Source organism: Saimiri boliviensis, chromosome 6 (genome assembly GCF_048565385.1).
Source record: "Saimiri boliviensis isolate mSaiBol1 chromosome 6, mSaiBol1.pri, whole genome shotgun sequence".
Classification (NCBI taxonomy): Eukaryota; Metazoa; Chordata; class Mammalia; order Primates; family Cebidae; genus Saimiri; species Saimiri boliviensis.
In genome coordinates this window covers 30,587,894-30,601,380 of record NC_133454.1, presented here as the reverse complement: position 1 = coordinate 30,601,380, position 13,487 = coordinate 30,587,894, and the positions used below count along the sequence as shown (strand labels likewise).

Genomic DNA, 13,487 nt, shown 5'->3' with positions numbered 1-13,487 from the left:
CGTCTCAAAAAAAAGAATGCTTTTTGCTTAAAGTACTGGTATATTTTTATAAGTTTTGGGTCTTTATTTAGTTATTAACTTGTTCCTGCAACCATAAATATTTTATAACCAAAGGTGCTCAATCCCTAAATATATAATCCAACAGATTTAGTGTGTGTGTGTGTGTGTGTGTGTGTGTGTGTGTAAGAGAGAGAGAGAGAGAGAGAGAGAGAGAGAGAGAGAGACAGAGAGTCTCAATCTGTCTCCCAGGCTTGAGTGCAGTGGTGTGATCATGGCTGGCTCACTGCGTCCTCAAACTCCTGGGCTCGAGTGATCCTCCAACCTCAGCCTCCTGGGTAGCTTGGACCACAGGCACGAGCCACCATGCCAGCTAATTTTTATATTTTTTGTAGACATGAGGATCTCAATATCTTCCCAGGCTGGTCTTGAACTCTTGATCTCAAGTGATCCTCCCGCCTTGGCCTTCCAGAGTGCTGAGATTACACTCGTGAGCCCTACACCCTGCCCAGATTTAGCTTTTTCTAAAACTTTTATTTAAAATAAAGTCACCAAGGTTAAGATGCCTCTGACGGTTTCGCATTTTAAGTGCAAAGACTATGTTGAGTGAATTTTTCCATCAGTTGTAAAACGTGCATTCATGTTTATCTCATTCCCATGGTTTCCAATTAATCATCCCTTCTTCCTTTTTGGAAACGCACGGGCTAGTGGGCTCCATGTCAGTTTGCATTTCCAGAACGACGGCGCTGAACACTCTGCTCTTCGACTTCAAGTGGTGCAGAGGGACGGCCACCAGAGGGCGCGTGGCCTCGGCCCTGCAGTGCCCCCGGTCACCAGCAGAGGGTGCGCTGGAGCAAGGCGGCATAACTGCCTAAGGGCCAAGCTCTTCTAACAATCAGAAGCCCGGCTTTACAGAGGCTGACAACTCCAGATACGACATGTGAAAGGGTCTTGGGTTTACAGTTCTAGAAATTACATGGGAAAGGGTCTTGGTCCATGGAGTAGGTTTGGGGAGGGGGCTTGAACTCATTTAAGTTAAAACAACACCTTCCGGAAAGATTCCTCCATGCCATGCCTGAGATCTATAAGGTGGCACCCGGTCGGCCAGCCTTTACTTCTATTGAAGTACGGTGTAAAAGTCAAGGGGGAGGTGATCTTAGATGCTTGGGTCTCCTTCCTCACCAGGTCACCTCCTCCTTGCACATGGCCACTCTCCCATCTGGGCAACTTTCCAGTCTCATCACAATCGCTCTTAGCAACTGTGGAAAGAGGACAGCTGTGGAGCCTCTCCCTTGTCCAAGTCACTCTGTTGAGAGACCTGATAACTCATCTCACTGGACCCTGGACCGCCATGGGAAGAATAACTCTGCCCCTGTATTTCAGACAAAGACTATGAGGTGGTCAGGCACGGTGGTTCACATCTGTAATCCCAGCACTCTTGGGAGACAGGGGAAGGTGGATCATGAGGTCAGGAGTTCAAGACCAGCCTGGCCAAGATGGAGAAACCCCGTCTCTACTAAAAACACAAAAATTAGCCGGGTGTGGTGGCGGGCACCTATAATCCCAGCTATTTGGGAGACTGAGGCAGGAAATTGCTTGAACCTGGTGTCAGGTCTCCATATGCAAACCTGGAACCTGAAAGTCTGAAGTCCTGCTTGCCTCCTGATCCTCTCCCACCCAGCCCTGAGCCCCCGCCCCCACCCCCGCACCCCCGCACCCCCGCATTGGCCATTGTCTCTGAGTGCCCAGCGGAGCTTCCCTGGACAAGCCCCTCAACCAACCCTGCCATTTCAACTCTTCTTATGAATGTGAATACCCCTCACCCATCCTGTCATCTTAACTGCTCTTCTGCCTCACTGCAGACGCCACTGTAACTGAACTTGTGGTCATGTACACTCCTTGCCCTTACCCACCACTGTAACTGATCTTACTCTGTAACTTTCCACTGCCCGCCCCAAACCTATAAAACCAACTCCCACCCCACTGCCCTTTGCTAACACCGTTTTCGGCCATAGCCAACCGGTACCCAGGTGAATAAACAGCCACATTGCTCAAACAAAGCCTGTCTGGTGAGGGGGCTCTCTTCAGTCAAAGCGCGAATTTTCAACATTTTGGTACCAAAATCCGGGATAGGGGAACTCCTTCAGGAGACCAAACCCCCATCCCTGTTCTTGTGCCTCCTCCATGAAGAGATCGACCTACCGACCCAGGTCATCAGACCAGCCCCCACACACATCACCGGCTGTTTTGGGAAGCAGTCTGTCTTTTTTTCTTTCCCATTCTTTTACATTTTCCTTTCCACTTCCTCCCCCTTTTGGTTTCATCATTTTTCCTCTGCAAGCACAAGGACAATCAGGTAAACCAGGTTCTTCGGTGAGGTTCGGGACCAGAAAAATCCTATGTAGATCATGGATCCTGGGCCCCAGGTTCCCCAGGGGCTTGACTGTCATGGAGATGTTCACCCTAGTCACTCGCCCACCAGGCTTAGAGCCGATATTGGTGGCAGGTAACATACAGGACGCTCTCTTTGACAGCTCACCAACGACGAGGTTCAACCCAGGCTCACCAAGGGATGCCTGTTGAGCAGCGAGGTTGTGTGCCTATTCACCTTGTCTCTGCTGCCTTTCCAGAACCAAGGGCAATCATCCATCCTCTATGCCTCCCTCCTCTCTGCTGGCCTGTGTTCTAAAGAAACTCAAACCTCGGGCCGGGCGCAGTGGCTCACGCCTGTAATCCCAGCACTTTGGGAGGCCGAGGCAGGTGGATCACGAGGTCAAGAGATCGAGACCGTCCCGGCCAACATGGTGAAACCCCGTCTCTACTAAAAATACCAAAAAATTAGCTGGGCATGGTGGCATGTTCCTGTAATCCCAGCTACTCAGGAGGCTGAGGCAGGACAATTGCTTGAACCCAGGAGGCGGAGGTTGCGGTGAGCTGAGATGGCGCCATTGCACTCCAGCCTGGGTAACAAGAGTGAAACTCTGTCTCAAAAAAAAAAAAAAAAAAAAAAAAAAAAAAAAAAAAAAACCTCAAACCTCTCCAACTGTCCCCTAACCTAAAACCCAACTGCATGGTCGCAATACAAGTTAAATAATGGCTCCAATTGGCCAAAAATTGGCACATTTCACCTCCATTTTATGAAATTCAGACAATTTTCATCACAACATGGGCAAATGTTCTGAAATTCCCTACATCCAGGCATTTTTTTAACACACCAATCCCTCCCTAACCTCTACTCCTTCTCTTGGCTTCCATCTGCCCCTCCTTGCTCTGTGGGTTAGCCAGAATCCTCCCTGTCCATCAACCTTCCCGCCTGTGAACCAGGCCCTCATCCAGGACCTAACCCCACCCCAGAGCCTTCCTCTTCCTCTGCCCACAACTTGCCTCCTCATGCCCCTCCTGTCACCTCCCCACCTCGTGTGTGGCCGGGCTTACAGTTGGTCCTGCCGCTGCCTCCTGCACCCCTGCCCGACAATCCCACTTCCAGAGGTGGCTGGAGCCAAACGCATAGTTAGGGTGACGTTCCTTCCCTTTATCTGATCTTTCCCAAATCGACCACCGGTTAGGCTCCTTTTCATCAGATCCTTCAATACTTCCCCCAGTCCAATAATCTCACCCGGAGTGACTTAAATGCCATCCTTACTTCCACTCTCACCCCTAAAAAATGCTTAATATGCATTTTATCACCCAGTCAACCCCAACATTACAAAAAGGTGAAGAAATTAGAATCCGGCCCTCAAACCCCATTTAGGCAACCCTACCTTCAAGGTGTTCAATAACAGGGAGAAATCTGCCCGGCTGCACATCTCAGAACTGCAGACGCTTCCTCCTCCATGAGACAAACGCCAGCCACGCCACTGGCTCACAGAGACTTCAGAGCACTCAGACTGCAGCGCATCCAGCTGACCCTCGAAACTTGCTTCATGTGTCAGAAACCTGGCCACTGGGCCCAGGAATGCCGGCAGCCTGGGACTCCTCCTGAGCCCTGCCCTGTCTGTGCGGGGACCCCACAGAAAGTCAACTGTCCAACTCAGGTTGCTGCTCCCAGAGCTCCTGAAGCTCCAACCCTCGTCTTGGTGGCTAAAGACTGACGCTGCCTGACCATCTCGGAAGCCCCCTGGACCTTCACAGATGCCAAACTTAGGGTAACTCTTATGTGGAGGGCAAGTCCATCCCCTTCTTAATCAGCATGGAGGCACCCACCCCATGCTGCCTTCTTTTCAAGGACCTGTCTCCTTGGCTGCCATGCTGTTGTGGGAATTGATGGCCAGGCCTCCAGGCCTCTCAAAACTTCCCACATCTGGTGTCAATCAGGCCAGCACCCCCTTCCCTGTTCTTTCCTAATCATCCCCAGCTGTCCCGTTCCCCTGTTAGACCAGGATATCCTAGGGCAGGCATCCCCAGACTTTTTACCCAGGGGCTGCCACATACTGTGCTCCTCTCACTGACCACCAATGAAAGAGGTGCCCCTACCTGAAGTGCGGCGGGAGCCGGATAAATGGCCTCAGGGGGCCGCATGCGGCCTGCGAGCCGTAGTTTGGGGATGCCTGTACTAGAGAAATTGTCTGCCTCCTTGACTGTTCCTGCGCTATATCCACACCTCATTGCCACCCTCCTCCCCAAACCCGTACCTCCCTCAATAGCTCCCCTTACGTCCCCCAACCTTAAGCCTAGGGTAAAAACACCACCTTCCCATCCATTGCTACAAGCCACTCGCCCCTCCTCATCCCCTTAGAACTTAACCACACTTAACCCTGCCCAGCCCTGTACCCCATCCCACAACAGCCTTTAAAAGTAAAGCCTGTTATCACCTGTCTATTGAAACATGGCCTTTTAATTCACCCTCCTGCTTTTTCGGCATCTGTACTCAAAGGGACATCACGTATCCCCTCCTGAAACCCAAATTTCTTCCCATCTGTTATAATCCTTCGCCAGCATACAAGCGCTCCCCCTGCCAAACGCATCCAGTAAATTTCCCAAACCCCAACCCCCTCCACCAAACAACAGCTTATCTCCTGCCTGGGTGTGGTTGCTACTTCACCTCAGGATACCAGGTTTTGCTATTCTAACTAAGCCATTGTATAAACTCACTAAAGAAAACTTATCCAACCCTATTAGTCCTAAATTCTTTCCTCACTCCTCCTTTTGCTCCTTAAAAAAACAGCTCTAAAAAAGCTCTCTCCCTAGCTCTCCCCAACCTGTCTCAACAATTTTTCATTCTATACTGCTAAAGTCTAGGGCTGTGTGGTCAGGATTCTCACATAGGAGCCAGGCCCATGGCCTGCAGCCTTTTTATCCAAACAACTTAACCTCACAGCCCTCACTGCCCTGGGCAGGCCCTCATGACAAAGGGCAGCAGCAGCTGCCACCCTGATACACTTAGAATCCTCAAAATCACAGGCTCCGCCCCACTTACCCTCTAGCTCTCCCCCCCTCCAAAGTTTTGTCTTTACACCTCACACACTTACCTTCAGCCCCTTGCCTTCTCCAGCTTTAAGCAGTTGCCCCTACTGCTTAAACCACACCTCAAAAAGTCTGTTTCTGTTATTTCCTAACTGAGCCCAAATTCATGGCACTCATTTACTTTTACATGCCCTGCCTTTCTTTAAGTTGCCGGTTTACACGTTTTCTCCAGGCAAAACAGCTGACATTTCACTCTTCATCTGGCTCCCGTTCTCTACTCAAACACAATCTTGTTAATGAAAGTGAGTGGTTGCTTATAGATACCGCATGCTTCCTCACACACCATGAAAACAAAAGCTCTCCCTCCACACAGTTACCCCATCAAGCCCTTGCTGGTTCCCTTGGCTTTTGAGTCCAAAGCTCCAGAAAAAATGTTGTTTTTATGTAAAGCAGCCTGGCGTCATATATAACGCCATCAAAAAATGAAGAGACAGAGCCCAAAAGTGCACGAATCAGGCAAATGGGTATTCTGGACCTGGCTGGACGGGCTGGACGCTGTTTAACTGGAGTCACGGCTCCTCCCAATCCTTACTCCTTTAATACCCATCTTTTTTCTCCTGTTCGGACCCTGTATCTTCTGCTTAGTCTTTCAATTCATACAAAACCACATCCAGGCGATCACAAGTCGGCAGATGCTGCTCTGGATGACCCACAGTACCGCGCGGTGCCTCTAAGTCCCCCAGCAGCTTAAGCAATTGTAAGGCAGATTATATTGTCCAGACCTTCCTTATTTGCACAGTTGTCCTGTTCCCATTTCCACCCTGTCTCCCCCGCTCAAAAAAAAAATATTTTAGGTGCCCCCGCAGTACCCTGTCAGGCACGAAGTAACCTTAAGAAACTTCAGCCTCACCCCCAGAAACCTGTGCTCACCCCCTCTTCTCTAATTCTCTATATAAAAAGACAGGTATGTCAGGTCTCCATATGCAAGCCTGAAGTCCTGCCTGCCTGGGCTGATCATCTCCCACCTCCCCACCTGTGTTCGCCATTGTCTCTGAGCGCCCAGCGGAGCTTCCCCAGACAAGCCCCTCACCCAACCCTGCCATCTCAACTGTTCTTATGATAATAGAACCCATCCCGTCATCTTAACTGCTCTTCTGCCTCACCCCCAGCCACCACTGTAACTGAACTTGTGGTCATGTACACTCCTTGCCCCTACCCCACCGCTGTAACTGATCTTACTCTGTGACTTTCCACTGCCCGCCCTAAACCTGTAAAGCCAACTCCCATCCCACTGCCCTTTGCTAACACCCTTTTCGGCCATAGCCGACCTGCACCCAGGTGAATAAACAGCCACGTTGCCCACATAAAGCCTGTCTGGGGGGTTTCTTCATTCAAAGCACGAATTTTCTTTTCTTTTTTTTTTTTTTTTTTGAGACGGAGTTTCGCTCTTGTTACCCAGGCTGGAGTGCAATGGCGTGATCTCGGCTCACCGCTGTAGGGGCATGAGAAGACTTGTTCATGTAATTGTAGTGTCCCTGTTGGGCCGGCTCGAGCACGGTTCTGAATGTACCATTTCCACTTAATAACATGAGATTCTTGTGCATGACTAATTTTATGTGAAACTGGATCTGATAGAATCCATTGCATAACTGGGATTTGAGGTCTTAAAATAAGTTCCCTATTTGCAGTAATATGTTCAGTCTCTGTCAATGCCCAATAGGCAGTTAATAATTGTTGTTCCAGCTGAGTATAAGGCTTTTTACACTGCGGCAATTTTCGAGACCAGAAACCTAGCGGGACTCGTTTGTTTTTGCCATAGGCTCCAATTAGCATATTGATCTGTAACACTAATCATTAATTCTAAAGGTCCTTCGCGCAAGGGCCAAAGATTTAGTGCTTGTTGAATAGCTTCCTTGGTTCTATCAAATGCCTCCTGTTGTTCTCGCCCCCACTCAAATTGATATTTTTTCCTAGTTATTTTGAATAGAGGTTGTAGTAAAATACCTAAATGAGGTATATGGTGTCGCCAATATCCAAACAGGCCAATATATTTTTGAGCTTCTTTTTTATTGGCGAGGGATGGAAACTCCAAAATACGTTATTTAGCTTTAGGAGTGATTGATCGTTGTCCTTGATCCCAATATATTCCCAAAAATTTTACATGTTGATCTGGCCCTTGCACTTTTGCTGGATTAATTTTCCACCCTTTGCTCATTAAGTGATCAGTTAGTGAGGATAATGCTGGTTGCAAGGTAATTTGATCATGTCCCTGTATCATAATATCATCAATATAATGGTGGAGTATTGTATTAGGATAGGTCCACTCATCTTGATGTTCTGCCACAATTTTATGACACAATGTTGGACTATGTTTGTACCCTTGAGGCAGTCTAGTAAAAGTATATTGTCTTCCGTTCCAAGTGAAAGCAAAATATTTCCATTGGTCTGGGTTAATGGGTATTGTGAAAAAAGCATTGGCTAGATCCAATACCACATACCATTGACCTATATACTTCTGTATATTTTCTTTTTTTTTTTTTTTTTTTTTAGTTTTTTATACTTCTGTATATTTTCAATTAAGATAATAGTGTCAGGTACAGCAGCATGAAGATGAAGAGGAGGGGTGACTGCATTTAAATTTCTATAATCAACTGTCATTCGCCAAGATCCATCAGACTTCCTAACAGGCCATATAGGACTATTCCATTCTGATGTACAGGGAACCATTACTTCGGCCTCCACATAGTTTTGTATAGTTTCAGTAATCTCAGCATGTCCTCCAGGAATTTTATATTGCTTACAATGTATAACTTTAGTGGGAATGGGTAAAGTAAGAGGTTCCATTCTTAATTTGCCAATAATTAAATTAGGGTAAATTTTATAGGTCAGTTTAGCTACTGCAAAGTTGTATCGTCCGTCCTCTAAGTGCAAAGTCATTCCCTTTAGGATATCCATACCTAATATATATTCAGGGATAGGAACAATCATTACCGTATATTTGCGTTTAGGTGTATGTCCAATTTTTATGTCTAATTCAACTTGTTTAGCTATTAGTTCTGATCCACCTAACCCAGTAATGGTAGTGGCCAATCCTTTAAATTTGCTAGGGTTACCATAAATTAGTGTAGCCTCCGCCCCAGTGTCTACTAAAGCCTTAACTTTAGTACAAGATCCGTTCTTCCAAAAAATAGTAATAGGAACATGAGGACATATATATCAAAGTGTTTGTGCGACACTGAGGCTTGGCTAGTCTGTCAGTTGGAAGGGAAGAGATCTTCCCAAGGATAAATTGAAGCAACAGCATTAGCAGGGTCTTTATCTTTAGAGTCCTGCTCCTCTGTCACTTTGGGAGTTCCAAAGAAAGGGTTGGATTTGGTTTTTTCTGAATCAGCCCCAAATTGCACCTTCTTAACAGCCCGTACTTTTTCCCTATACAAAGCCCATAATTCATTGGTAGGTAATCCATCTAATTGGTCAGGCTTTATTCCCACCTTTAAGAATGCTTGAAACATTTCTTTTCTAGTGACTCTATTTTTAATATCTTGTATGTTACCTTTAGGAGGGCGGGGTGTCCAATCTCCCATATCTCCCAGTTCTACCATTTTTTCTAATATGCGATCAATGGGGTTCCCAGTTTCGTTTAGCAACAAGGTAATTATCAGATGTTTGTAGGCAGGGGGCGCAGTTTTTACCATAACACTACGGTGAGTGGACAGCAAAGCAGTAGTTAAATAAGTATCAGCTTGCCCTGTAGCAATAGCAGTTTTCATAGCTTCCCTCTTTAATCTTCTAATGCCCTCTTGAATAGTATACCATGGTCTGTCATCGGATGGCCATGCTGACTCTGTAGGGTATTGTCCTATACACCCCCGAGCCGCTAATTCTAGCATAGTTGTCATGGCCGCTGCCCCATCACTACCACCTACAAACTGATGATCCCGAAAAGCTGTCTGAACAGCAGGATTAGTGGACACAGTAAGGAATTTAGCAGCATCTTGGTGATCAATTCGAATTCCACCTGCTCCCATATCTGCAATACGGACCATCCAGTCTAGTAAAGGCTCATTAGGTTTTTGAGAAAATTTATACAATATATCCTGAATTTCTTGTTGAGTAAAGTCTTCCTGTATTAAATAAGTCTCCGTCCGTCCATCTGCTGTTGTTTTTTGGTGCCTTCTAGATAATGGTTTTGCTTGTACTGATAGGGGCGGTGAGTGATATTTTCGTGCCTCCTCATCTAACTGTTCCCAATCTACATCATCATCAGTATCGTCCCATATGTCACCATCCCAAGTATCAGGGTCCCAATCTGCTTTAGTAGTGGCAATAACTTGCATGAACCTTCTGGGTGTTTACCTTTCCTCGTCTCTTACGATACTTGTACTGAGCACAGCACACGGCTGCTTTCTCAGCCACTCCCTGATAAGTCCTTACTTGATCCCCCAATATAAAGTTTTGACACTGTAGCATAGATAGTTTACCCTGTAAATCCGTTAATTCCTTTTCTAACTGCAGTTTTTCCTGTATTACTTTCTGTCTATCAAGATATTGTCTCCTGTAAGCAGACAATAAAATCCATCCCCTGCGACTAATAGCCATTAACTCTTTCCCTTTCTCTACCGGGACCAACTCCAAGGTTTCACATACTTGCATAGGGTCGGCTGCCCGCAGCCGCCCATCCCAATTTTCACTTAACCCAGTCCCACATGCCCAAAGGCGAGCTACTGCAGAAAAAGTTGGATCATCCCATCCTGGTATATCACAAGTCACTTGCTTAACATCACGCTTAAACAAAGGCATGTTGCTTATCCCTCTCCCCGAATCCTGCCGACTACGCCAATTTGTTTCAGTTTCTAACCGAAGTACCAAGCTTGGATTTTTCTTTTTAAAGAGGCAGGTTCGTGAGAAGGAAAAACACCAGCCAGGATAGAGATAGAAATGAAAGAATTTATTAGAAATGAAAGAATTTATTTACAGAATGGAAGTACAGGATAAAAATGGAAATGAAAAAGTTATTTACAAGGTACCATACCCAGAAGAGCCCCTTCTGCACATCAACACCGGCAAACAGCAGCACGGGTTATCGCAAGACAGTCGTAGTGCTTCCTTCTTCTCACACCAACACCGGCAAATAGCAGCACGGGTTAATGTAAGACAGTTTCTCACACCAACACCGGCAAACAGCAGCACGGGTTAATGTAAGACAGTTTCAGCGCTTCCTTCTTCTCACTAACAGTTTTTTTCTGGCTGCTTTTATACATTAGGGTTTGTACAAGACAAATACAGACCTCCTCTTGGAATTAAACCTTCATTATACAACCCCATCCTTGAAATTGTTTACCAAACTTGCAGGCACAGAAATTGGCCAGATTTCCGTGCCTTATCAAAAATATGTCTGGGAACTTCTGAGCTCGGAATGCTCCCAGAGACTGTTCAAGGAAAATGAAGGTAAACTATTTTTCTCAAGTGGAGTTCTGGTCATAGCTCATGTCCTTAAATGCCCCTACAACCGCAACCTCCGCCTCCTGGGTTCAGTCAATTCTCCTGCCTCAGCCTCTTGAGTAGCTGGGATTACAGGCACGCGCCACCATGCCCAGCGAATTTTTTTGTATTTTTAGTAGAGATGGAGTTTCACCATGTTGACCAGGATGGTCTCAATCTCTTGACCTCGTGATCCACCCGCCTCGGCCTCCCAAAGTGCTGGGATTACAGGCTTGAGCCACCGCGCCCGGCCCAAAGCACGAATTTTCAACACCCGGGAGGCGGAAGTTGCAGTGAGCCGAGATCGCTCCACTGCACTCCAGCCTGGGCAAGAGAGCGAGATTCCATCTCAAAAATAAAAATAAAAGACAAAGGTTAGGCAGGGCGCGGTGGCTCAAGCCTGTAATCCCAGCACTTTGGGAGGCCGAGGCGGGTGGATCACAAGGTCGAGAGATCGAGACCATCCTGGTCAACATGGTGAAACCCCGTCTCTACTAAAAATACAAAAAATTAGCTGGGCTTGGTGGCTCGTGCCTGTAATCCCAGCTACTCAGTAGGCTGAGGCAGGAGAATTGCCTGAACCCAGGAGGCGGAGGTTGCGGTGAGCTGAGATCGTGCCATTGCACTCCAGCCTGGATAACAAGAGCGAAACTCTGTCTCAAAAATAAATAAATAAATAAATAAATAAATAAATAAATAAAAGACAAAGGTTATGAGGCTAGCGGAGGCTGTGAACAAGCACATGACCCACGCTTCATCAGCAGTAGCTGAATTGGAACTAGGTTCTCACGTTCACAGGGTGCGATGACGGCCTCCTGATTACAAGATCCAAAATTAGACTGACACTTCCATTAACATGTACATATGTTTGTCTGCAATCTATGTATGAGCATTTTCATGCATCAAATTTTGCCAGGAGTCTCTCATATTATCTTTTATTATAGTCACAAAATTCTGTGCTCTTCAGTGTAAATACTTGTCTTTTTATAGTTGAACGCTGGGGATGCAAGTGATTTTCCACACAGCCAGCAGATAAAATATTCCAAATGTGGTTTTCACTGTGCGTTGGGATTTACTTGGGGTGGCTGGCAAAATAGAAGGAAAATATTAGGGAAAGTTAGAAATTTATAGTCTCAAACCTTTTGGAAGACTGAAAGGTTTTAATGGAATGGGCTAAAGGCAACCAGTTCTTTACGTTAAAATTTTAAGGCATAGGGTGAAAGACAGGGACAATCAATCTTCCCCAGTGGCCTGTTTACCCACATCGCTTTGTCTCTATTCTAACTGCTCACTCATGTAAACCCTGTGCTGGATAGCCCTCTCAGCAGGAGGTCGAAGGGGAATGACACTTGAAGGGCATTTTCTCTGGGCCCAAAACCAAAAGTTTTATCATTCAAAACCACTCTTTCAACCATGTTAATTATCCACAAGTGTGTTAACCTAAAGCCTCTGTTATTCAATCTATACCAAATAAATGTAAGAAGGTACAGGGAGTCATGGCAGCATTTGCTAAACCTGCCCTGTAAAAGCAGTTAACAAACACTCCCACCACATTCAAAATCACTGTACTGGTTGTGAGTGCATTCATTCATCTGTGCCTAAGTCGGGGTCTGAAAAACAAACCTCCACAGCTGGTGTGGCTGTTTTATTGTTTGAAGCGTGTTGCATGACGTGAACATGCATCTCTCCCAGCTACATTCCCACCTGAGAGGCAGCCGGGCTAACAATACCGCTGGGAGCAAGTCTCGAAAGAGAAGAAAACACCGGCAGAATGTGACATTCTGAAGTGCAAGGACTTTTTCGGGGACTAAAGTTTCTGAAGGTGGCAGTTTGTGTCTCCATCTCCATGGGGTCCAGAATTAGCTGCACAGCAGGAGGTGACAAGTAGCCACTGGATTCTTGAGTGATGTTAACACTGGACATGTACCTGCTCTAAGCTCCAGAAGTCACACCATCCCTGGTATTTTTTTTTTTTTTTTTTTTTTGAGACGGAGTCTTGCTCTGTTGCCCAGGCTGAAGTGCAGTGGTGCGATCTCAGCACACTGCAACCTGCGCCACCTGGGTTCAAATGATTCTCCTGTCTCAACCTCCTGAGTAGCTGGGACTATGTGTGTCACTACTCCTGGCTAATTTTTGTATTTTTTTTTTTAAACGGAGTTTCACTCTTGTTACCCAGGCTGGAGTGCAATGGCGCGACCTCGGCTCACCGAAACCTCTGCCTCCTGGGTTCAGGCAATTCTCCTGCCTCAGCCTCCTGAGTAGCTGGGATTACAGGCACGTGCCACCATGCCCAGCTAATTTTTTGTATTTTTAGTAGAGAAGGGGTTTCACCATGTTGACCAGGATAGTCTCGATCTCTTGACCTCGTGATCCACCTGCCTTGGCCTCCCAAAGTGCTGGGATTACAGGCTTGAGTCACCACGCCCGGCCTTAATTTTTGTATTTTAAGTAGAGACGGGGTTTCACCATGTTGGCTGAATCCCCTCAGGGGATTCACCTGCCTCAGCCTCCCAAAGTTCTGAGATTACAGGCGTGAGCCACCATGCCCAGCCCTTCCCTGCATCTCAATGTCCACAAATATTATAAATCACCTGCTTAACTGTCTA

At 46.6% G+C, this 13,487-nt stretch overlaps 1 protein-coding gene across 1 annotated transcript in view; it reads right to left on the bottom strand.

The window, feature by feature from the left end:
• Nucleotides 1-10,898, bottom strand: part of LOC141584808 (phospholipid phosphatase 2-like) — a 122,476-nt gene extending 111,578 nt beyond the window's left edge. The window contains exon 1 of the mRNA XM_074400440.1: nucleotides 10,433-10,898. The gene's annotated coding sequence lies outside the window, so the exon portion shown is untranslated. The remainder of the gene's footprint in view (nucleotides 1-10,432) is intronic.
• Nucleotides 10,899-13,487: the final 2,589 nt, after the last annotated feature.